This window comes from Ochotona princeps, chromosome 2 (assembly GCF_030435755.1).
Source record: "Ochotona princeps isolate mOchPri1 chromosome 2, mOchPri1.hap1, whole genome shotgun sequence".
Lineage (NCBI taxonomy): Eukaryota > Metazoa > Chordata > Mammalia > Lagomorpha > Ochotonidae > Ochotona > Ochotona princeps.
In genome coordinates this window covers 142,518,900-142,545,034 of record NC_080833.1, presented here as the reverse complement: position 1 = coordinate 142,545,034, position 26,135 = coordinate 142,518,900, and the positions used below count along the sequence as shown (strand labels likewise).

At 40.4% G+C, this 26,135-nt stretch overlaps 1 pseudogene; it reads right to left on the bottom strand.

Annotated features, from left to right (window-relative positions):
- Positions 1-1,090: 1,090 nt before the first annotated feature.
- On the bottom strand, positions 1,091-25,644 carry LOC101535730 (small ribosomal subunit protein eS6-like; annotated as a pseudogene).
- Positions 25,645-26,135: the final 491 nt, after the last annotated feature.

Here is a 26,135-nt window from a genome sequence, read left to right as displayed (position 1 = left end):
GCATCCCCTGGAACGACTTGCTAGTAGAAATGATTACCTTGTTAGGAATTTTTCCCCCTTCATGACTTCTGGAATAAATTTCACAGAATAATGCCAGGCAACAGAGTGGGGATTTGATTAAAAGATTTTATGGTATGCTTAATTAACAATCTGGTTTCGCACACGTAAGAACAAGCAGCACTACTTGTTCGATGTTGGATTACAAAGGGACTCGGACTCTACTCTCCTTTTACGAGCACTCCTTTGGAGTGACAAACTAGAGCAGGAGAGGTAGGTCAGTGGAGCAGTATTTTAGGATTGCCGCTGGGAACACTCTTGCTGGTTGCCTTTTCTGTGCTGTGGTGGTTAAATCATGCTCGCATATTATTTTACAATCTCATAATAATGCCTGAGCTGAAATGGAGGAAAATGATAAAGGCAAAAGCCACACACACACACACACACACACACACTATGTTTTGAGAACAACTAGTGTTGACTAACTAGTTTTGTGCTAATCAGAGGATAACAAGCCCTTGAGTAAAAGTGATGGACCTCAACATGGTTGGACTCTGAGGTGCCACAGAAGCTGGGACTGGGGACAGGATCCTCCCTGTCTGAAAGAGATCACTTGTGCCAGTAACAGAGCAGATCAGGAAACACCACAGCAGATCAGGACGCCCAAGTCTTGGTCTGAGGGCCAGAGGTAGTCTCTCTGCAAATCAATGGGGAATGAGGGACTGGGCTTGGAAGCCCTGGGCTATAGAGTGAGCAGGTCCAAGTGAGGTCACACAGCAGGATTTTCTCATTTTCCAAACTAACTGGAAGCTAAACCTGCTTCATGTGCAAGGAGCAAATCTGAGAGATACTGGAATACATTTGGGAATTTTTGCCTTGGGTTCTGGAGTTTGCTGTGGTGTTTTGTCACCTTAGCAGCCAGAGCACCTGAAATCCCACATCCTTGCATTTGTTTCCTTCCTTCCTTCCCTTCTTCCTCCCTCCCTCCCTCTCTCCCTCCCTTCTTTCCTTCCTTCCTTCCTTCCTTCCTTCCTTCCTTCCTTCCTTCTACCTAGACTTATTTATTCATTAGTCTTAAGCCTTATTATTATTATTACTTTTTACTAGACTCTGATCCAGAACTAGATGCTCTCAGATAAAACAGCATACGTCTCTTGGCAATCTGTTCCTGGCCTTCTTTATTTAGGGGCTTTCTTACAAGACACTGGCATACATTATGTTCTTTGGAGAGATCAAAACGTTTGCAGTGTCTGCTGGCTCTTTGAGGACCCAGGCACCGAGGCACTGTGTTATCAGTCAATCCAGGAATATCTTTCACTCCTTTTTTTTTACAATACCCAAATTGAAAACGCTCAAGTTGGTCTCAACAGAGCAGCCTCAAACTTATTCATGCTTTTGTTCTTCAGTGCTTGGTCTGTAACAGGAATGCCCGTTACTTAGCAGCAGGCAGACATGGCCATGGCTCAGGATACCGTGCTTCATGAGAAAGCCTTGTTTCTCATTGGGCCACATAGCCTTTCCATTCTTCATGCAGAGTGTCACAGCAATGTCCATACCATACTCTTCTCAAAGAAGGCACGAACTTCATGTTCTTCATCCAGTTCAGTGAGGTTTTGGCAGCCAGTGGCTGGGAAGGAGATGCTCAGCCTCACTTTGAAGCAGCTGATCCTCCTTCATGACTGCATTTCTTAATTAACATTTGAAACAGTATAGAAAGCCTGGTCTTATTTTTTTTTTAATGACGTTCTTGCTAAAAGTCCTGTAATTGATAGGGAATTTGACCATTTGCAAATGTCCTTTGTATATTTCTATGTATTTTAATTCACTAAAAAATTTCTCATCAAAATGGTGAGATTAGTGACGTGTTTGCCACAGGTCTCCAGATCTTTAGTCAAGACAAATCTAAGCCAGACCCAAGCAACCACAGCAGCGGGAACAACAGAAACAGTTGGCAGGTCCACGTTGGCACTTACACTGCTATTTTTTTTTTAAATCACTGTTTAGGTGTAGGGTTAATGGAGCAAAATGATGCATGGAATCCCAAACTGGAACTGAAGTCCCACATTTTCTACTCTGTGTTCAGCGATTGGAACTGCCCTCAAACCTTGAGCCAGTTGTGGCCTATTAGGATGACACAGGAAGTTCCTGCAGCCCTTTTGTGTTCTCAACAGTGTTCTTACCAGTCTGTAAAATTAGGGACCTGATAATAATTCCTGTGATGGATCCTTTCTCTGATGCCATTTGACATCTCTGCAGCTGGTTAAGTCATTTCCCTTGCTGAAATCCTCCAAGCAGTGAAATACTTGTCTGATTACCTGACCCCAGTGGCCTGCCATCCTATGCTCTTTGGGACTCAGGACATGCTAGACTGGTCTGTGGTCCTTGTGGCTGGAGTGAGGGGGGCAGTCATGGCTGTGGAAAGTGTGCAGACAAGGGGTGCTCTGACAGTGCTTTGGGGTCTGTGCCCCTTGTGGGGACTGCCAGCCAAAGTCCTTCCTCAGAGTACTGCCTACTCTTGGGTCGTTTCTGTGATCAGGGGCACTTCTCCCAGGGCATGTGGCAGCAGGTTGCTAAGGTGAAACTTTACTCCAGTAAGTATTTCTTTGAGGCAAGCACAGCTACCATAATGCATAGGGATAAAATTAGAGACAGAAATAGGAGAGCCAAAGGCGTGTGTGACTTCCCTCCTAAGCTCGTCATCACTGCCTGTGCATCAGTGCTGTTGAGTCTCTCTCCACAAGCAGTGTCCTTCCCTCTGAGCCCTGGATACCTTATAGCCTCAGGTTTGGCTTGTTGTTTTTTTCCCACCTTGACCCACAATCTGGATAACAGCTAGGATAATGCTCTCTTATACACTGAATGTACGTTGCAAGTATGTTTACAAGGAAGATTCTTTACACTCCTGAGGAATAGTAGGGTTTTTTTTCCTACTTGCTATGTGTTGATATATTTACCTGATAGAGTGTTAGGCCTGAGATTGCAACGTGAAATTAAAATATGCCATCATTAAAATTAGGAGGAAAAAAAAGAAATAAGGAAGGAGTTGAGGAGGTGGGGAATGTGGGCAGCAGGGAGGTGAGCGTGGGAACGTGGCATCGTGCTCCTAAATCTGTATCGTGAAAGTTGTTCAGTTTGTGTAAATTTTCTGAAAAGAAATTATCTGAAAAGCAGAGAGAGAGAGACAGAGAGAGAACAAGTGTAATCGTGTGTGACCACTCTCATCTGGCCATTCCTCAGTTGCCTGCAGTGACTGAGGCTGGGCTGGCCACTGGGAACCCAGGCCTGCTCTCCCACGTGGCTCAGAAGAATCCCATCACTTCAGTCATCACTGCTGCCTCCCAGACATTGAGAGCAAGATGGAGAGTTGAACTGGGAATTGAACTCAGGTATTCCAACGTGGATGCAGGTGTGTCCAGTTGGAATCTTAGATGTCATCATTATGTCTAGCTCAGCACCTCCCCATGAAAGGGCTCCCTAGGCACAAATCAATTGCTAGACCAGGTAATTGCAGGGCCTAGAGTTGTTCCTAGTGCAATATGCGAAGCAAGGACAAAGATAGAACTTATGGTTGTGTAGAAGAGGGAGCATGTCTCCCACCCTCCTGTTCATGCTTTCCCATTAGGTTAGTAAGTAGCAGAGGCCAGGCTGCCATACACGAAAACCTACATTTCCAAGTCTGCTATCCCTATGGGTTGACAGGGAGGTGTTTTGGCTTCATGGCAGGACACATGCAATGCAAGCCCTGGCTCATCAATGTTACCTGACAGTTGTTTAAGGATTCTTTGGGAGGATATCCCACTGGATGGACATATTTGTTACCTATGGCCTCTGGACTGCAGAGAGGATGAGAGAACTAATTATCCTGGAGATACACGCACTGAAGCAAACCGTGTCCCATGCTCCACCGCTTACTGGTGGTCGTTTTGCTTATTTCAGATACCGCTAGGTATTGCCACACTTTGGAGGATGCATGAAATGTCCTCACAAAACTGGGTATCTCCATTAGGAATTTTCTATTTGTAGATGCTATTTTATGACTCAAGTGTTGACTTCGTGAAAATGATATCATCCTAAAAGTTGCCTTGAAATGGAATCTTCCAAAATCTAAACACATTTCCCTACTGGCTTATGTAATCACCTCAAAGAAGGAAATCCTATCCTAATTTTTGATTGATTTTCAATCAGCATCAGCTACTAAGACACTAAAAATCTCTCTGCCTGAGTTCCCCGATGAGTAATTATCAAAATGTAAGCAAATGTTTATTGGTGCTCAGAAAGCTATTTGTAGGAAACACTGAGGGAGGCATTTTGAAAAGCAGCTTTCTTCACCTGTATAGCAAGGTCATTGCAGCAAGGGTTGTATAAGCATAGCCTTTCAAATTAAATTAATGAATAGTCATCAGAATTACACTGTGTTCCTCCTTTTAGTCCTGGAGTTGTAGTCGCTGGTTTCACAGTACTGAGGTTATCTCAGCCCCATATCACCATCCCCTCCATGTCAGGGGCACCCATTGCCTCACAGGCTGAGTCCCATAGATTCTACTAAATTCCAGTTAGGGCAGAAAGAGGCTTTGCCATCAGTGTTCTCTTCTTCACACTTGTCCCCATCTCTTGCTGTGTCAGTTTACTCTTGAAGTTCAGCCTGGTTTATGGGATCCCCAGTAACTTCTCTGTCTCCAGCCACTAGGACCAATTCTAATAATTATCACACTGTGGTGAAATGACCCATCACTCAAGATGGGTTTTTCTTGTGCTATTGACTTGACAGGCCTTGCTTGTCTGCTGGTGATGATTTGAAATAAACCTCAAGTTCCACACAATGTGCTCTTCTTGAGGTTCTTTTTCTTCAGGGAGCTCCTGCCTGAACCTAACCTCTGTCCTACCAGCCCATGCTCCTTGGGGCTTCCAAGTGTCTGCATGAGTCCCAAGCCACTCTGCCTCGCCCAGGCCAAGTTGATGTTCAGTGTTGCTCACCTCCACAGGCACCATCTTTTCCTCTTCTCAGCACTTCTTTCCTCTTACAGTCACTGAGCTCTGTGAAGGCAAGGAGAGCCCTGTATGCTCATGTCAGGAGACAGGTGCTGCCTTGCCCTGCCTCTTTCTAGCTGGAAGGCAGCAGAACAACAGAAGGAACACTGATTTTGGTCTTATTTTGGACACCAAGCTTCTAAAATTCTTGGTAGGAGGACATTAGTTGCTTCAGGACATAGCTTGGTATGCCATACATTGGGAATAATGCTGTTCTTGATCTCCAGGTTCTTGTTAAAGTTGGGTTTGTGTACCGGAGACTCTGCTAGGTAACTAAGTGTTAATGCCTCTTACCTATGTTAATCTTGGTCAGGTTGTTTCACATTTCAGAGCTATGCAATAGAGCTTCAAAAAGCTTTTGAAAAATGGAATTAAAAGACAATTCCAGGCCCAGCACAATAGCCTAGTGGCTAAAGTCCTCAGTTTGCACGCACCAGGATCCCATATAGGCACTGGTTCTAATCCCAGTGGCCCTGCTTTCCATCCAGCTCTCTGCTTGTGGCCTGGGAAAGGCCCAAATCCTTGGGACCCTGCACCTGCATGGGAGAACCAGAAGAGGTTCCTGGTTCCTGGCTTCAGATCGGCTCAGTTCTGGTCATTGGGGCCATTTGGGCAGAGAATCAATGGACAGAAGATCTTCCTCACTGTCTCTCCTCTCTCTCTAATCTCACTTTCCAATATGAAAACAAAAACAAAAGACAATGCCTATTTTCAACTAACATTTCGTATATTCTTATACTGTCGGTTGCTTTCTCCGTCAATATGTTTAACTTGATTTAATCAAGCCCTGGTCTGGATTTTTCTCTGAAGAGCGTTTTGTAGGTATGGTTAACATCAATGATCAGCTGACTTTACATAAAGTGTATCACCTTTGATAACGTGGCTGGGCCTGCTCCAGTCACTTGAGAACCATTGAAGTAAAAGCTGAGGCTTCCATTTTTGTCTCAACACCACAGCATCAACTCTTGCCTGCATTTCCAGTTTTCTTGTCTGCCCTCTGGAGTGTGGAAATTTCTAGCTCCTATAATCATGTGAGTCAATTCTTTAAACTGGATCTCTCTTTATCTTTACATTAAGAGTAAGTAAGAATATATATGCCTCCCTTGACTAGTCCTGTTTTTTCTGGTACCCTGGTCAGTGAAGTGAAGGGATGGATATCCAATAATGGTTTCCAACTTTGAAGTCATGAGCACAGCTGGACTCACCCCTTCGATTCTGTCTTTGCTGTTCTGGGACAAGGCTTGGACACAGTGTTTTGTGGGTTTTTTTTTTTGAGATTTATTTATTTTTATTGGAAAAGCAGATATACAGATAGAAGGAGAGACAGAGAGAAAAATCCATCTGTTGATTCACTCCCCAAGTGACTGCAACAGCCGGAGCTGAGCTGATCCAAAGTCAGGAGCCAGGAGCTTCCTCTGGGTCTCCCATGTGGGGACAGGGTCCCAAGGCTTTGGCCCATCCCCGACTGCTTTCCCAGGACACAAGCAGGGAGCTGGATGGGAAACAGGGTGGCAAGGGACACGAACTGGTGCCATATGGAATCCTGGCACATATAAGGTGAGGACTTTAGCCACTAGGCTACCGCACTGGGCCCTTGAACACAATGTGTTAATCATCCCTGGATGACTTATAATGTGCAATTAGGGACAAGAGCCACCATACTGGACATTCTGCATCCTTTGTTTGGGCAGGGAATAACCTTTTTATTGTTCATGAAGTTATCCAGGAACTGGGTTGTTGCTCATTCTTTGTTTGACTCAAATCCCCATGTCCACATCAACTTCTGTCAAGTCGCCTTTGACTAAATCTTGGAGTTCCTGTGTCTGGTAGCCATTTGATTCGTTGGTGTCCTGCTTCCAGGCTTTGTCTTGTCTAGTTTGTCTTGTTTGTGTGTGCTCTGAGTCATTTACAGGTATACGTTTTACTTTGCCTGCTGATGAAGTCCAGTGGTCCCCTACATCTAGTCAGTAACAGAAAGCTCTTTCTAATCAGGAGTTAATTTGCCTTTCCCTTCTATTCTATTCTTCCCAACACTTGTCTACTCATAGCAGCATGACTATGGACACTTTCCTAGACCCACACACTTCATCTCTTATCCACCATCGTGCTATTTCTGTTTCTCTTTCTAGGGATGATTTTCTTAACCTGACAATATAACCCTGAAAGATCTATGCTTACTGTGTGACAGTAAGTCCATGTTGGAGACATCACCGAGTATGTGATATGACCCCTGGTGTCTGGAGACAGGGTGTCAAATCCCACCACTCTTTTCTGCCTGTGTACCCTCGCCCAAGTCACAAAACCATCCCAGGCTTCTCTTTGCCTCACATCTAAGTCAAGATAGTGGTAGTGCCTACTTTGTTGAGTTGATATAATTAAATTAGTTAGTGACTGTGAGTGATGTTTACTATACTTGGGAAGTAAACCACAGGATGGAGACCCCCCTCCCTCCTTCCCTCCCATAACCCTGTCTTTCATGTAAATGAATATTTTAAAAATCCCACAAAATGATATTGTATCAATAATTATAATATGTAAACACCCACAGGAGTAAAAATTTATACTTCCAGGTATCCAACTTGCTCATTATTTGTGATAAGACTACTGTGTACCTCTTTGGATCTAGGGTGTATGCTGGCCAAGTGTGATGTAATGGTGCAAATAGGACTGTCCACTACAGTCTGTGACCTTTGGGTTGGAAACAGGACAGTTGGGAGAGATCTCAGAGTTCACAGTCTAGCATCACTGGTAGTGGAGTTTCCCCTCTGTGAAATTTTGGCAGGTGGCCATGGCTAATCCCTTCCTGCCTGTGAAGGATGCTGACATCTTGGCAAGGTAGTCATAGTACATTTGACTAGTTTGTAATTCCTATTGTGCCCAAACTACTCATCTTTTATTTCTGCTGAATAGCTCTTGTTCTTTATCTTGGAACTACATAGAAAGTGCTTTTTAAAATTTATACTTAGTGTGACGTCATTCCACTCAAGCATGCTCTCAGTTTCCTTTCATTATTCTTACTGGGTATGACTATTTTACATAGTGACAACGATTTTGATTTTTGAGCTAAACTTGGAACTGAGGTATTTATTATAAGCATGAAATTGGACATTTGTTAACATTTTGAGGTAGATTATGAGCTTTAATTTTCTCACTTTAGAACAGGAACAAAAGATTATTCTGAAAATAAGTAATATATGACAGCACATATTCAATATATATTTGGGAACAATAACTATTTTTGGCAACTGAATGGGTGAACAAATAGCCTCAACATTCTACTCTCTTGATGGTTTCCCTTTGGATCCATCCCAACTGCTCATTACCACATTCAAAATTATTACATTAAATGTGAGCACAGTCCTTTGAATGTCACTTTAGCAAAAGCAGTGCTTGTTTGATTTCATGGTTTTACCCAAACTTTTATGTGTAGAGCCTGACTGTATGTATTTTAAGTGGCCTTCTATTATAAAGTATGCATTACTTTATATATATATATATATATATATATATATATAGTACATGTACACACATAAACATAGTATATATAAAGTAGTTTCCTTGAATTTATCGTTCAACTAAACACCTATTCTTTCTGTTGGTTTGAGAGATTGAACTAAACTAGATTTCCTGATCCTAATAGTTGGCAAGTGATTTATAAAGTACAAGAGCAGAACTTGTTCATGAATTGCAGGCCTCTCTCATTCCACTTTTGAACTATAGTAGAATCTTGATTCATCATTGATTATATTGCTGTGTCTCCTAACTGTGTGAGTCATTTGCAGTTTGGTTGAGCATATTTTATCATAAAATCTGAAGCTGGGCTGGCTGTAATATCTTTTCTTCATTGATTTCTGGGATTGGAACAGCATTTAAGGACTGCAAAGCCAGCATCCTACACCTCTAATGTGCTCTCAGCTGAAGAATGTGACCTTCTGTCTAGAGCAGCTTCTTCAGTCAAGGACATGTTTTCCATTTATTCATTTAGTCAGTTTACAAAAATACTGATGTGCAGCATAGATTAATGAAAAGTCCTATCGTTTACTACCTTTATGCAGACTGATTTCAAATCCTTATATCGTTTATCATTCAGACAACGAGAGACACACATAACATGAATCTCAGTTATCATATTCTTTATCGTCACAGTGAAAAAATCTCACCAAAGCATAGACACTTAGCAGTATGAGATTCACAATCATTATGATTGCCAACATTTTCTTAGAGCATTATGTTTAGGTGTGTCAGTAGAAATACACTTACCACAAGGACCCTGTAGATTACATTTAATTGATTATCCATATTTGACAGGTGGGGAAGCTGAGATCTGGAGAAATTTAGAAAATTACTCTGAATTACAGAATACAAAGTGGGGTTGCTGCTTCTGAAGCAAAGAAGTCTGGGCTGGGTGTCCCTGGTCTCCATGGTGATCCTTGGACTCATCTTAAGTATCAGCAGCTGAAAAATACTATTGAAATAAAATTGATCTTCTGTGGGATAGAACTCAAAGCTTTTTTCTGAGAGTCTATAAAGGTATAGATGATATCCTGGAGAAGATGTCTGAGAAACTCCTGCTAAAGATGGAGTTGGAAGCAACAGTTACTGGGCAGTGGTTAAATCATATGGGCCCCAGTTTGAGTCCCAGTTCAACTGGGACTGAATCCACATCTGATCCAGTTCCCTGATAAAGTGCCTGGGTAGCAGAGGAGGATGGCACAAGTGCTTGGGCTACCGTAACCATACAGGAAATCTAGATGGAATTCCAGGCTCTTGGATTCTTCCTGGCTCAGTCTCCACCATTGTGGCATTGTGGCCATTTGGGGAGTGAATGAAAACATTTCTCTCTCTCTCTCTCTCTCTCTCTCTCTCTCTCTCTCTCTCTCTCTCTCTCTCTTTCTCTCTCTCTGTGTGTGTATCCCTGTCTCTCCACAACTTTGCCTTTCAAGCATACAAATCTTTCTTTTCTAAATACAGTGAGATTAGAGACTCACATTGCTTTTGTCCTGCCAGTCTAAATCTTTCCTTTTAGTTTTTTCCATCTTGCCAAAGAGCAGTTTCACAGATCATGAAGTTTGAATCATGTACTTTAACATTAAAGGCAAGTAAATTTCCAAAAATGAGCTTGTTAACTGCTCCTGGAATCATTGTAAATTTAGCCCCAGCGTTTTTTCCATAGTGGTACTCTGAAGTAGAGAATACAAATTTCTGTCTTAGAGATACACATGCCTCAGCTTTGAAACAATAACCTTGAGTAATAGTGCAGTTTCTTTAATCAAAGAAATCATTTGAAATCCATCTTCCACATGTTTTTCACTGAGCAGTGATAAGGGGAGGAACAAAGGGGTTTTCTTGATAAATCTTGGGGAAACATGTTTTCTTTTCCCAGTATTCCTGTTCCACAAATGTTTGCCCCTCTTTATAAGACTATGAATCCAGTTATCCCTTCACTATCGTTAAAAGTGTAAGACACTGTATATGAATCAAATTCAATATAAAATACTGTTATTTTCCATTATTGTATCTCTGTTATTCAAGTCTAGATTTCCCAAGTTTTGATTTCTTCATATTGGACACTCTTTTGTGCCACATCTAGTATGAATTTGAAGCCCTTCAAAAAACTTTTTGTTAATCAGAAAGAATATCAGGTACTGTCAGTCACTAATGAACTGACGTTTTCTTGAAATTCTTCAAATAGTTATAACTACCCAAGATGTAGTGAGACATCTGGCATATGGGAAATGCTCCTCCAAATAGACCGGTGAGAAAGGCCATCAGGGCAGAGAGCCATTAGGACAAGGGAATGGCTATGAACACAACAGAGCAGCCTTAGAGGACGCTGCAAAGTTCCAGGGATAATTTGCTTCCTGCCTTGATCATCGTTTATATCGTTGTGCTTCGTTCTCAAAGATGTTGCCGCTGCTGCTGCTGACATGGTCCTTTCCTGGGCCAAGATGTCCATTTAGCGTGTACTTAGAGTGCATCTTTGCTGTGCCTGCGAGCATGAGGAGGCTGAAAGATAGCTCATATTGCAAGCCATGCTCCTGAGCACTGGATTATTCTGGGAAGGCTTTCTGCAGAGTGAACCACATGAGCATTCACCCAATGTCAACCAGAGGCGGTGGTAATAAGAATAGGGGAATATTCATTTTTCTTTTGGAAGTCTCAAAATACTTGACCTTGTCCTTGAGTTTATCAAAGCAAGCTTGTTTTCTCTCACAGTGTTTAAAATCAACGGAAATGTTGTCAGTCTAGAATGTATGAGCTAAGGAAAAGTTTCTCTCATCTTATTCATATATCATAAACCTGTCCTCAAGAACTATACAATAATTTTGGAAAAAAAAAGTCTACAATTCCAAGTTTAGTCTGTGTCTTTACCAACAAAGGTCAGAGAAGACTGGTCCAGGAGACAAAGGTGTGTCATATGTGCTGACTATAGAACAGGTAATCACAGAGTAATTTTGCAGAAATACAGGAACTGAACGGGGGGAAGGATCTGCATGTAGACATTATAATATGATTTTTGGAGTTACCCAGTTCAAAATTAGTGTGAGAAGCTATAGAAGAAAATACACTAATTTATCCTAGAGCTCTCTGTGTTGGCTGATTTAGTGAAGGGAAAGTTTTCCCCATCCCAGAGGTGACTGACCATGAAACAGGGCTGCAAAGCATTAGAACTTAAACAGATAGCACTTGAAGAATATCCACAACCAAAAAATCAGGAGACAGAGAGTTAACCTGGGAATGATGAGAGACTCCTGACTCAGGAAGTGCTAACACTGACTTGAGAAAAAAAAAATCTAAGCTATATAATATAAAAAATTTGTATATATGCCAAACTTACATAGTCAAAAATCCACATCTTAGGGGTCAGTGTGGTGGCATGATAAGCTAGGCATCCATCTGTGGTGCCCACATCCCATATGACTGCCACTTTCAGTACTGACTGCTCCACTTCCAATGGAATTCCCTACTTATGGCCTTGGAAAATAGGAGAGGGCTCATGTGGAAGATCTGAGGGAATCTCCTGGTTCCTGGCTTTGGATTGGCTCAGCTCTGGCTTTTGTCACCGTTGGGGAATAAACCAGTGGATTGAAGATCTGTTTCTTTCTCTCTTTCTCTCTCTCCTTTTATCTTTGTAACTCTGCCTTCCCAATAAAAATAAGTGAATATTTGAAATTCTCCATCTTGAAATATTTAAGACCATGGATGATCATGTCTTATCAGTTAACGAAAATATTATTTCTATGTATTTGTCAACATTATTAATAATGATTTATAGGTGAAAATAAAACAGTGGGACTAGATTTTTTTCAGCAATGATTACTGATTAATGTCTAGATTCTAGACATTGAATAGAACAAGCACAGCCGCTGCCCTTGACACTTAAAGTTTATTGGAACTTACAGTTTGGAAGTAAAAGGATGAATGGACTAGATTACCACTGAATGGAGAAAAACATTGGACTAATAAAGGAGAAAACACTGCTTAGCTGATGTGAGAACCAAAGAATCACAGATAAACTATCCTCAAAGTTAAAGTTACTTAAAAATGCTGAAGTCATTTTGGGAGTGGGTGTTTGGCCTAGAAGTTGATACTGCTTAGGGTACTTGCCTCTTAGGTAGGAGTGCCTGGGTTCATGTACCTGTACCCAATTGCAGCTTCCTGTAGTGCATTCTCTGTCAGACAGGAGATAATGGCTCCAGTAGCTGGATCATTGCCACCTACAGAGGAGATGTAAGGCCTAGCCCAGTCCCAGATTCTAAAGGTATTTGTGGAGTGCACGAACATATAAGAAATCTCTCTTTCTCTCTGTTTCTCTGTGTGTGTTTCTCTGCCTTCTAAATAAATGGACATTTTTAAAAAGGAACTTCTTTGGCAAATATAGACAAGACGTCACAACATATACCACAGATAGTATTGATATCTAAAAGAGAGGCAGGCGACAAAGACACATTGATTTCCAGAAAAATCAAAAGAAATGTAATTGGCATTTCCAACGCATAATCACTGATGAGAAGGGAAGTGAGAGTCCCATTTAGAAGGTGTTCGAATTCTGGGCATGTCCCCAAATGACTTCTCACTGAAGCAAAGCAAATATGAAAACTGAGAACTTCAAGTTGAATCCTTGAAGGTACAAGTGGCAGAAGCAATGCTGGAATCGCTCATGGCTTTGGGCATCGATCCTTTTAGTAACAATGCAGAAATTAGCACCTCTAGACACTTTCCATCTCTTTTTCCCCCAAATGGAGCAAGTAATCTAAATATATGGTTGTTAAACAAAAAGACGTGGATGAGAGATCTAATGTGACTCACTTCTATTTCTAACCATTTAGTAATATATTACATCTCATAGGTTCTGCCTTGTGTTTATGACGTTTGAGAAGCCATAAAGCAGCAGAAACTAATTAAGATCATAAACAGAAAATTTAAGCATTCAAATAAGCAAAGAGCTCACAGCTGAACATTATTGCTGAATATTTCTTCGCTATTATCCATAATTCATCTATAAAAATGTATTTGTTTTTTGAATTCCTTGAAATCATTTTAGGAGAGAATTTCACAAGATATTTTTGCTGTGGTACAGCTTAGGACAAGATTTACTATTTGCCAACACTGTAACTAGCTAGATGTGTGTGATGTGGATGTTATAAATAAGAAGTGTGAGTGAGAAATAAACCCTGCTGGAGGAGGGATAATGCCTAGATATAGGTGAATAGATTATTTCCATGTGGAGGAGTGGGTTCTTAAAGAAAGCTGTGCATACTTTTAAGAGAGGCACTAGCATATTTGAGGGGAAAAGCCCAAGAAAGGTGTAATTTCCAGGGGTGAGTGGATAGTCACCAAGGCATGAGAGCTGTGTGTATGCCTGTGTGTGTGGAGGGGAGCATACGTGTGCGTGCACACCTTTGTGACTGCCTTGGAAGATATGCTAAAGTTCAGGAACATATGATTGAGACCCGAGAGAGGAAAGGCAGTGAGTAACAGAATGAAACAGGCAGGTTGGTAGAGTCTGGTTTGGGGTAATAGAATCTTTGAAACGGAACTAAGCAGAACAATACGGATAATTAATTCTGCTATATGTTCATCATAGGTGATATGGGAGGGAGGTAAGCAGCAGAAGGAAACAGAGAAGAGGGAGAGAAAAAGAATGAGGAAAATGGTGAACTACACATCTATTTGAAATACATTCACGGAAGATGGAACCTTCATCTGAGTGGATGTTGGTGATCAGGATGACAAAGAGGAACAGGCTTATGAACTCTTTTTGAGAATTGAATGAGCAGAATTTGGAGCTTCGTGGAGTGGGTGGAAGATGGAGGTACCACCGTTAAAGGCTAGAGCAGTTATTGTTGCTGAATTGAATGGTTTTGAACACAGAGGAGTCACAGATACCATGAAATCATAAACATACCTAAAGGACATGAACATACTGCTTCAAACGGATACGTGCAGCACCATGTTATAGCAGCAGACTCAACCAAAGTGTTCATCATCAAGTCAGGGAAGGAAAGCTGGTGTGTGTGTGTGTGTGTGTGTGTGCGCCTGTGTGTATGTATGTATGTGCGTGTGCGTGTGTGTGTGTGTGCATGTGTGTGTGGGGCGGTTCAGGGGAATATCAGTCAGCTATAGCAATAGGCACTTCCACCACTTTTGTCCAAATGGATGCAGTCAGGGGGCATCATGTTGTGTGAAATAAGCCAGACACAAAAAGAGAAATTCACATATTCTTCCTTAGATGTGGAAGTTAAAATTTAAAAAGGAAAAATGGTCAAAAAACAGAAACAAAAAGGAAACAATGCCTGGTTAAGAGTAATATACTACTATAGTTTTAATGGTCTTTTGATTATTTTAAAATATATTATACAGCTTTCCTTGTTGTTCTCTGTCTGTTTATTCTAGTGTGTGTGTGAGTGTGTGTGTGTGTGTCTCTGTGTGTGTGTGTATTGCGGGGGGGGGGAGTTTTCTGGAGCGACCCTGATGGTCATTGCAAGAAATTTTAACATTGGTTACTCAATACCATGTAAATTAATTCCATAATGTTGTAAATTGTCATTGATGTTATGTCGGGGCTTTAAATTGATCGGGATGACATTCTGCCAGCTCTGCCTTCAGACCAGAGATGGTCTCCCCAAGAAACTGTTGAATTTACCTGGACAATAAGATGCTGGACTCTATGCTTGGTATATGCTTGCGATGAAAGAATCTTGACTGAATTTGAAATGTAATACAGCAACAAGGTGGAGGAATCCACCATGGGGGGAGGGTACGGGGAGGGGTTGGGGGATTCCCAGAGCCTATGAAACTGTGTCACATAATGCAATATAATTAATAAATATATATATATTAAATATATATATATACTATACATGAGTAAATGATCATCTTTTTCATTTGATTGTTGTTTTTAGTCTTTGCCTATTTTCCTGCTGACTTTTGGTCTTTTTATTTCTTGGACTTTTTATTTAGTGGAACATTGAAGAAAATATAATGTAAATTAAATTTAAAATCTGTTATCTTAAAAATTAAGAAAGAAGTATGATCATAGTCTTGTATTATTGTATTAATATTTCATTAGCGTGAGAATTATGGTGTAGTAGTTATACATTTGCTGTGAGTCTGAGAATCTAGCATAGTAATTATTTAGGCATAATTTTAAGATTTGTTTTTATTTTTATTTTATTTGAAGAGTTACAGAGAGAAGGGGGGAGAGAGAAAGAAAGAGAGAGAGAGAGAGAGAGAGAGAGAGAGAGAATCATCTGTCTGCTCATTCTCTCCCCCAAATGGCTACAACAGCTGGAGCTGAGCCCGTCTGAAGCCAGGAGGCAGGAGTTTCTTCCAGCTCTTACACATGGGTGCCAGGTCCCAAGGACATGGCTCACCCTCTGCTGCTGCCCCAGGCTATAAATGGGTAGTTGTATCAGAAGTACAGCAGTTAGGATTCCAACAATCAGCCATATGAGATGCCACTGATTCATGTGTAGGCTTGTCTTGGTATGTCACAGCGACATCTCCATGTAGGCATAATATTTTTGATTTCAACTCACCCTCAGAATGGATAAGTTATTACTTTTGCACCTGTGCTTTTGAAAAATATTATTTGATTGCATGTACTTAAAGGCCTTGGAATCCCATTATAAAGTACAAATGTGAGTTTTACTGTTTCCAGATGACCTAGAGACGTGACCTTTTAGGCTCAGTTTCATTTTTTAATTTTATTTCATTCTATTTTAAATGTTTAATTTTTCATGATACAGGTCCTTAGGCTCAGAGAGTTTCCCCTCCACCTTTCCCCTCTCACCTCCCCTACACTGTTTTCCCCTGTATTATAATAGTATACTCCTTCAAAACCAATCACAAATCCATCATTCTGGTTTTTTTCTGGTTTTTAAATGTTTTCTGACATTGTAAGTATAGACAGTGGTATAAACTCCAATATTCTATTGTCAAAATATATTTAACAGTTTCACTGGGACTCCATCTTTTATTCAGAAGTAGAGGTGCATGCTGCAACGTATCTCCACTTCACGGTATACTTACTTCCATTGTACAATTCCCCTAGAGATCTTCAACAGTGTTACCCAGAGTTTCAGCAAATGCATGCAATCAGTACCTTCCCACTTCTATAGTGGATATTAATATTTTAATTATGAAAAATTTCAAGCATATGGAAAAAGGAATTAATGGATCATTAAACATCAAAGGATGCTGTGACCTACGTTTTTAATGCTGTCATGTTTTCATGAGCTATGCTTCTGTTGAAGAAAGTATACTCTGACATGATGGTACTTTATCCCTTATGACTTAAAATATAATCACAATTTTCCTTATACTCACAATCAGTAACACAATAATGATTCACTCTTATGGTTTGTTATTCTGTCTAGTTATTGTACAACAGATTTGCTCAAGTCAGAGTATCAACAGTGGCTGTATTAGCTTGCAGTTGCTACATTCTGGATGCTTTTGATCCTCCAAGTTGTCCCCTCATTTTTTACATGAAGCAAAATAGTGAATATGATTTCATTTACAAAGATAAGAGACTACACTTCATTCTGATAAGAAATGTCCTTCCTTGTAAAGCCTTCTTATGACTAGCCATGAGCAGCAATAGCTTGGTGAGATCCTCTGTTGCTTCAGAGGAGGGCAAAACCTTTAGGGCAGATGGACAGCGGAGAGTTGAGTGGAAGTCTGAAAATGACCAACAAATAGAATAAGCCTTACATAGTGATTGGAATTTCATGTGCTATGGGTTGACCCATAATTAATAACTTTTCTCCATGTTTTTATGAGGTAGGTTAGCACTTAAGGAGCAGCACAGGCATGAAGATGAGTATTCCCATGTAGTTAGGTAACTTGGGAGAGGAGTAATATTTGATAGAAATTGATATGAAGAGTTTTGCAAAGATGGAATTTTTAGTTAAAATATTGATTTTGTTTTCAGTCAAAGTTTTGGATTTGGGTAATTTTTCTTCTTTGCACCTGTATGGAAGCATATCTCAGATGAGTTTGAATTATGGCTACTCTTTTATATATATTTATATGTTAAAAACACAGAAAATCCAGGTTTCTCAAGCACAATTTCTACCCATTTGTATCACAGAACATGCAAATTCTATTGACTCGTGGGTGAAGCCAAAAGGTGGCTTATTTATAAATGTGTATAAATAATTTATAAATGTGTATAAATTAGTATAAATGTGTATTGAATACTTTTCTCTAGCACATTACAGTGTTTCTCCATGTTCTGGCCATTCTTGCCTGGCTATTTTGTAAATTCAATTTCCCCATAACACAAAAATTAGTATCAGGTGGCTGAAGAAAGCGACAGGTAGGGTGTGGTCTTCAATGTATGCAGTTTATGCTATAATTAGATTTGTTAAACCCTAAACTATAGAATCAAATTTAAAAATTGTCCTAAACATTTCACAATTTGAACTGTTAAAATCTTTTTGTTGGCAAGTCCACAGGATTTTAAAGAATTTCTAGGATACTACAATTACTACCATTATCTTTATGATTATCTTGATGTGAAAAAAATACATATCCATAGATAGGTTCATGAGATGATCACAACTTTATAAACTAGACTGTCCGTTTGCAAAGTATAACATTTAACACAGAAATTCTATGCCTGGAAAACTTGAGAGCAGTGCATCTATTCTGTGAAATAAAATATTCCTTAGAACATCCATTTACAAAGAACTGACTTCAATGTTGCGATTTCTCCATCTTCGTTAAGTTCTGTCAGCAGCCTGCAAGCTGGTTCTTCACTGTTTTTTTTTAAAGATTTTTTTTTTCATTAAAAAGTTAGATATATAGAGAGGAGGAGAGACAGAGAGGAAGATCTTCTGTCCATTGATTCACTCCCCATGTGGCTGCAACAGCTGGAGCTGCACCAATCCGAAGCCAGGAGCCTGGATTTTCTTCAGAATCTCCCACGTGGGTGCAGGGTTCCAAGGCTTTGGGCCGTCCTCGACTGTTTTCCCAGGCCACAAGCAGGGAGCTGAATGGGATGTGGGGCTGCCGGTATTAGAACCAGTGCCTATATAGGATCCTGGTGTGTGCAAGGTGAGGACTTTGGCCACTATGCTACTGTGCCGGGCCGTCTCCATTGGTTTTAAAGGTTTCACTGTCCAAAAGTTTGGAAAAATTGGTGACAGAGATAAGAGTATAATGAATCTCCAAATCTTGGAAACTGTTTCCTTTGTCAAATTTGAGATGTTGTAGTTTAATAAAAGCAAAAACTGAAATAGGATAAAATAAGATAGTGCTCCCACTGGGACATGATTTCTTTCCTCCTAGCATGTAAGGGTGATGGGCTTTTTGCCTGGACATCCGAGCCTTGCTCTTGTCTGAGCTCTGGAGCCCATGTGATGAGGGCCAGGTCCCATCTCTTGATCACCTCTACAGAAGTTCCTTTCTGGCTTCCTAGCCTATCCTGTTTGTGAATAGCCATGATTACTTAGTTTCATGCATGCTTATCCATACTCAGAGAAAACTTCACTTACATTTTTCATTTCAGGGGCCTGAAAAACAAAAACCTTTGATCTGCATTTCTAAATATATGTGTGAGCAAAGAGGAACATCCTTATAAAGTTAGTTATAAAAGCAATAAATACACATGTGTTAATTTTGGCAGTCACTGCAGAGAATCCTAGAATACCGAAACCCTCCTTTATTACCAACCAATGTACAACTTAGGAGGAAAAATAGTAATATTGGAGGAAAAAAAGTGATATTATAAAAAAAGAACTACGTCAAATAGAATGAGGAAGGTGATGAAAGGGTTAAAAGACAACAAAAATAGCAAAGTACTGTTTCACCACCAACAAACACTAAATTGGGAGCCTTTAGGTTCTGGTCATGTTTCTTCAGTGTCTCCAATTAGAGATTTCATACCTTGATGTCATGGCTGAGATGAAGGGAACCCTAACTTTTTCTCTGGTGAGTGGTGTGTATGTGGGTCACTGAAGGGCCTGGAGAGACCCAGAAATAGGTGATGATGATTAATACTGATACGCATGAACAGGCTGCTGACTCCACTCCAGTGCCCTGTTCTGTGTTGGCAGTTATTCTGACTCGAATGTGTCCTCTAAAATCCATGTGTTGGAAATGTAATCCCCTGGGCAGCAGTGTTGGAGATGGGACTTTTAAGGAGTGATGAGGTCGTGAGGACTGCCATGATGAACGGGTTAATACCATCCTGATGGGAAGAGGACTTTTATCATCAGGGGAACGGGTTGTGATGAGAGAGTGGGTTTGCCGAGTGCCCGTCTTCACCTGCTTTCCTGCCCATCCAGCTTTGCCATAATACACTGACACAGCACAAGGCCCTCCGTTGGATGTGGACTACTTGATTGTTGACTTCCAGTCTCCAGAACTCAAAGAAGTGCATCTCTGTCCTTTATAAAGTACCTGATCTTAGATATCCTGTTATAGCAGAGCAGAAGGGACTGATTTGTTTTCCATGGTACAGTTCCGTACGCACGGGGACTCCCCATCCATGCTTCTACTGTTTCCCCCCATACTGTTACACTGAGGTGGTAGAAATTCTATTATCCTAATGTTTCTTGTCAAGATATATTAACAGATTCATTAAATGCTGGGAACCTCAACAACCTCCTGGGTATATCCCAGTCCTAACCCTCCCAAGATATATGGCCTCAGGTAAAACAATTTTTGGCAGGGGGTGGCACACTTCTTCACTTGAAAAACTGACCCAAGACCTCCAAAATGAAAAACTGACCCATGAAGTTTTGGAGCAAAATTAGCATGAATTACCCCTTTAAAACATAGAGGTTGAAACTACTTTATTGTGGGCAGAAAAGGTGTTTGAATCATCGCCCTTTTTCTTTCTTTTTCTTTTCTTCTTCTTCTTTTTTTTTGGAACAGAATCAGGTTCACTTTACCAATTGCAATTGTGTGCCAGGACTTAAAAATTACTTTCTGTCAGCTGTGGCACGTTTAAACACCCCAAATATTTCAGGAGACAGTTCACTTCTGTGCTTAAAAAAAGACTTAATAAAGACATGCATGTTCAGACTTGCTCTGCCTGCTCGCCTGTCTTTAGCTGGCAGTGTGAGACCTGCGCTTTGTGTAGTTAGGGATTTTCATGACTTCCCTTGCTACATACACACACTTTTAACTCTTCATTCATTTCCTTTCTTTCTCAAATTGCCCTCAAACATTACTGTGAAGCTAACTGGATAAGGGCCCAGGTAACATATTAAACGTGTTTCAAGCATCTAAAGCTACCAAATCTCTCAGTGCCTGGCCTTGCTGGCTTACAGCAAATTTCCTTTCACTCAGAGATGGCTCATTGTATGTTCTGTAAGGCAAGGTAGGGCAAGGTTGGGGATTTGTTGTTTTGTACGTCTCTGGGTCCTCAAAACACCCGCCATGGAAATACCCTTTGGTTCTGCAAGCAGTTAAGATCCTATCTGTGCTTGAAATCATCATTACAGGAGACAGAAGTAATTTCAGTGAGACTATTAGCAGCACGCCCGAACATCCTTATTAACTTTTTCTTCTTTTGTGGTCCATCTTTTATCGAGGCCTATCTGTATTCAGCATCTGGCCTGGCTGCCAATACTAAATATCACTTTAATAATAATAATACGTTGCACTTTTTGAGCTACCTTTCATCCAAGGAGCCCAGAGCATTTTACAAACGTTAATTAATTAAGCTCCATACAACACCCCTTTGAGGTAGGTATGCCCTGGTATGATACAAGATGGTTCAAGTGGTTCTCTCTCAGGCTCGCCCACTCTCCAGCTTAAGTAAAAATTCCAACAAAGGCTCCCCTGCTGCAGGGTTCAACTGAGTCCTAGATGAAAGACAGGCTTCCCTACTGAGAAGTTCCTGGCTTGGATCACTTCGAATCATGGCCCAAACCTTCACCTCAGTTTCCTGTGACGGCCTTTTGTATGTTTCTGAGAATTTATGGTCCCTGGCCTGATTCTGTCACCTTATCCCTGCTTGGTTCTCCTTGCATGTAGCTTGCCTGCAAGGAAACAAGACCAGGACTGATTCTGGAGTCGCCATCCATGTGAAAGAGAAAAAAGGTAAGGGATTAGACTGTGTACCAGTCCTTCTGTTGCTGAAGTCAGAATAACAGCAAAATTTAAAATTTGTAAAGTCCAGGAGTGGGAAGCCTCTCTGAGCAATCAAAACTATGGAAAATCTGGATGCTGATGCATTAATAGTTTCAGCAAAAACATGACCTCCATGTGCTATGCTAGCCATCTCAGAAGGTCCATGATTAGAAGGAGCAGAATAAAAACTATGAGCCTCATTTCTCCTAGTCTAAACTTTGTTTAGGTGATGCATGCTAAGATTGGTGAAAGTCACTTTTTGGGAATTTTAAACCATGATACAAATAGAGGGAGGAGTGCCTGGGTTAGCAGTCGTCACCCAGGGATGCCAGGGATGAAAGAAGCAGCTGCTCTGAAACCTCAGGGAGGCCTGGAGGATTGTCTGGAGTTTTTGAGTTTCAGTGATCTCACAATTATTAACTGGTTCCCATTGTAGTCTGTTGTGCAGATACACTTCAAACAGTCTGTAGAATTAAAATGAAATAACCCATTGCTTTTCAGGGCTCATGGGTTTTGGTTAGATCCGAGAGTAGAAGCAACCTGAAGGCAAATGGACTATTAGGTAAAATGTACGGAGAGGGAGGGAGAGAAGAAGGGAAGAGGGAGGGAGGGCGGGGAAGAGAGAGAGAAAAGAAGAAGAGGGGGAGGGGGAGGAGGAGCGAGAGAAGGGGGAGGGGGGAGGAGGAGGAAGGAAAGGTTAGAGGGAAAAAGAGGAGAGGAGAATGAATTAAGTGGAAAGAATGCTGTCCTCTCCCTGAAGGCATCTCCTTTGTAGACTTCCAGAATGCTTTTGACCAACCTAGTTAGACCTTCCATGAATGAAAACTGAGATCCCAAGAGAAAATATCATTTCAAGAGGATGAAGTGCGTATGTGGGAGATTTACATGCATGAGAGAGATTTAGTGTGTGCCAGCATGAGTGTGTTTTGTATGTGTGCACATTTTTTTGCATGAGTATGTTTCGTATTTTGTATGTTTGGGGATCACGTACGTACCAGTGCTACAGCTGGAATGGTCTCCACATTTACCAATTCTCCAGCAGGAAGTTTTCTAGCTGAATTTCCTTTCCATTTCTAGGTGTACTAGGAGAGTTAGAAAGTCATCAGAATGGGTCAAAGCTTCCTTAAGCTGCTTCTTGAATGAGGAACATGTTTGTTGACAGGTGAGGAGCATCCATGAGGCCTGATCTAGAATAGCCTACTCGGTAATCTCACTGGCATAGGATGTTATGCAGTAACACACAAAGGGAGGGTCACAGAATAGTACTGCAGCAGCTCTCTGCCTAGTAAACTAGAAGACAGGTAGAATTCAAGTCCACTTCGTATTGAAGTTAGCTCACTGACTTGAGGGAGTGCTGCATGTAGGTGCCTGAACGCAAGACTTGTCAGGTCATCTCTGTCCTCTTTAGACAACCTGTTGGTGCGCAGTCTTGACTTACCTTCCAGGATCTCTAGACTCTGAGCAAAAAAGTATGTAACACTTATGAGCAACCCCAAAAGTGACTGAAACCTACCAAGCCATCTTCGGAGATCCCCAAAGAATGAGGTATGCTGACCACTTGAATCAACTCAAGGACATTACTGAGCCTGAGCTGAACACGCACCTTATCTTCATCCCAACTTCAGTCTTATAAGAATCCTTCCGACTAACCCCTTAGGAGCCTGTTAATTAAGGGACAGCTGCCCAGCTCCTGGATTGGCACTTTTCAAAGATGCTCTGTTTTACCCATCCCAGTATCAGTAATCTGCTTGCTGTGTGTTGCCAAAGTGGACCCAGTTTGGACAGTTCTTTAAGCAATTTCTCTAATCAGTTTTGAGAATATTCTAGAACATTCTGGCCTGAGGTGTTTCTCAAGTTTTATTTTTAATTTGAGCCCTCTTTTACCTTGGAAATAGTTGTTGAGGTATAGCTTTTATAAAGCAAAATATACCCTTTAAAGTGTACAGTTAGATGAATTTTGACAAGTGCATACAGTCTGTAACCACAATGACCACAAACAATACAAAGAACACTCCCATAATCCTCCGAATTTCCTCATGCCCTTCATAATAAATTCTTTCTTCTCATCCAAGACTCTGGAAACCACTTATTTTGATATCTGTCCCTATATTTTACCTCCTCTAAACTATTCTATTAATAGAATCATAAATATGCAGGCTTTTGTGTCTGGCTTCTGCTTAGAATGCCTTTGAGATTCATTGGTGTTATATATACAATTTTAGCTTACTTCTCTTAAAGTCCTGAGTAGTTTGCACGCTATCATATTTGACAATTTATTTATTCCTCCTCTCATGTATGGACACTTGAGATATTTTCAGTTTTGGCCAATTATGAATAAGGTTAGCATGGGTCTTTGTGCAGTAATATGCTTTTATTTCCCTTGAGTACATACCTCTAGTAAGTGTATATGCTAAGTACTTGTTTAACCTGATACAAGAAAATGTCAAGTTGTTTCCCAAGTGTCTTTCTAATTCTATGTTTTTGGAAAACTTTGAATTGAAAGTTGTGTCTTAATCTGATACAAGGAAGCCTTGAAAAATCGAAAGCTGATGTAAACCTTGACGGTGAGTGATCAGTGTGCCTGAGGTTGTCACTGGTCAAAGAAAGAAGGGAAAGCTAAGGAAAGGCATATGTGGCAGGTGGAAGAAATAAAACTTAATTTAAATATGCCATGAATATCCAAAAGAAACCACAAAAGGATCTACAAAACATGCGTTAGAATGAAATTGAGCAAGCAAGATCCAGCTATAAGCAATTGTATGCTTGTGGTGAACAGTTTGGGGTTGGGATTGGAAATCATATCATTTACAGTACTAGCAAGATTTAAGCTTACAGCTTCAAAAGCAGTGCAAGATTTACCTGCAGAAAACTATAGAACAAACTGAGGTACGTGGAATAAAACTTCAGTGGCACTCTGCCTAGAAATGTATCAGAGCTAAAAGCTAAATAATACTCAATTAGGTCAAATGGGCAAAACAAAATTTTCGCATTCGTATTGGCAAAAGCTTTTGGACGATAAATGTGTTATTGTGAGTTTTAATCTCCCTGTGGAGGATTCTAGAATTTTCTATAGTTATATTAATATGAATAATTTGACTTTATAAAACAGAGAGTTGTGATTAATAAATATGAAATAATGAGATGGTTGAATAAATTATGGACTCTCAAAATCATAGATGTAGCATTGTGTTTTCTCAGATTATTGAAGATGCACACTCCCCATATCAATAAAAATAGGCAGGACGCAAAACTTGAGTAGAACTTGAGTTCTTGCTTCAAATTCTTTGATTTTAACCAAGTTAATTAACCTTCCCACGTCCTATTTTTCAAGTTGTATGAAACAAGTGATAGCATAAAATGTGTTGGTATTGTGAAGTTTAAATTTTATCTGTAATGAATTGCCTGATGAGAATATTTCAATATTTTAATGTTTTTTGCTTCAATTAATGTTAAATATTACTATCAGTATCTCTTCAGTAGTGTGGAAGCTCTGTAAGAAGTGTTTAGAATTCTCTTTAGGCTGTGTCTTAGTGCCAGTGTGGACAGCAAAGGATTCTAGTTTTCTTTTTTGTATTTTCTCCTCTATTTCAAGCTTTGCTACAGTGATCAATGTGTATTGTTGAAATAAAGTTATTTGTAGTTAAAAATATTGTTAGAGAATATTTAATGACAAATTCATGATCTAATTTAAAGTAACAATACAGGAAACAAAATCATCCACATTTTATTGAGCCTCACTTATTGAACTTACATCCAAAAGCAGAGATCAGCACCTGAATAGAAATAGAATGCAATTTCCTCTAGGCTGCCAGAGTTTTTTTTTTTTTTAACTTTCTTTTTCATGCTTTTCATTATTGAAATTTTCCTCGGTGCAATGTTTTTATAATGAGAAAAGATTAAGGAAAGCTTAACTGATCAGTGTGTGATATTCTCAGTCAATCTGCAATATTCATGACTTATCCCCAGTCTGCTAAAATATTCTAAGCCTTACATGTTGCTCTTCTTGCTGTCGTCATCATCATTCATGGCCACACAAAAACAGTGAAGAAATCTGAACTACATATGAGCACATAAGCTGTGGACAACACGTGAGACAACATTCAATCTCCTTGTTTCGGCTGCTCCTGTAAACCTCTCTGGAACGTGGGTTCTGTGGTGCCACCTTTTTATGCTTTTTGTTTAAATGTGCAGTGATGAAGATTTGTCCGGCATTTCTCCAGTTCAGGAGCCTGTGATGTGTCTCGCAAAGCATGCTTGTTCGATAAACTGGGTTCAGGCATATTGCAGTGCTGAAGGCTGTGAATTCCCTGTGGGTGAATGAGACATTCTACAAGGTGTCTAAACAGAAACTAATGTGGAACTGTGCACTGATCCATTGGTGATGATTTTGGGTCCAGAGGCTCACAAGAACTAAACTCTGTATTTTTGGTAGCAAAGGTCCAGTGTTTGCTAAGTTATCAATCATGGCAATTTTGTAGAACTTAACTATCATGAGAAGTGAGGCTTGGTTTGTGCAT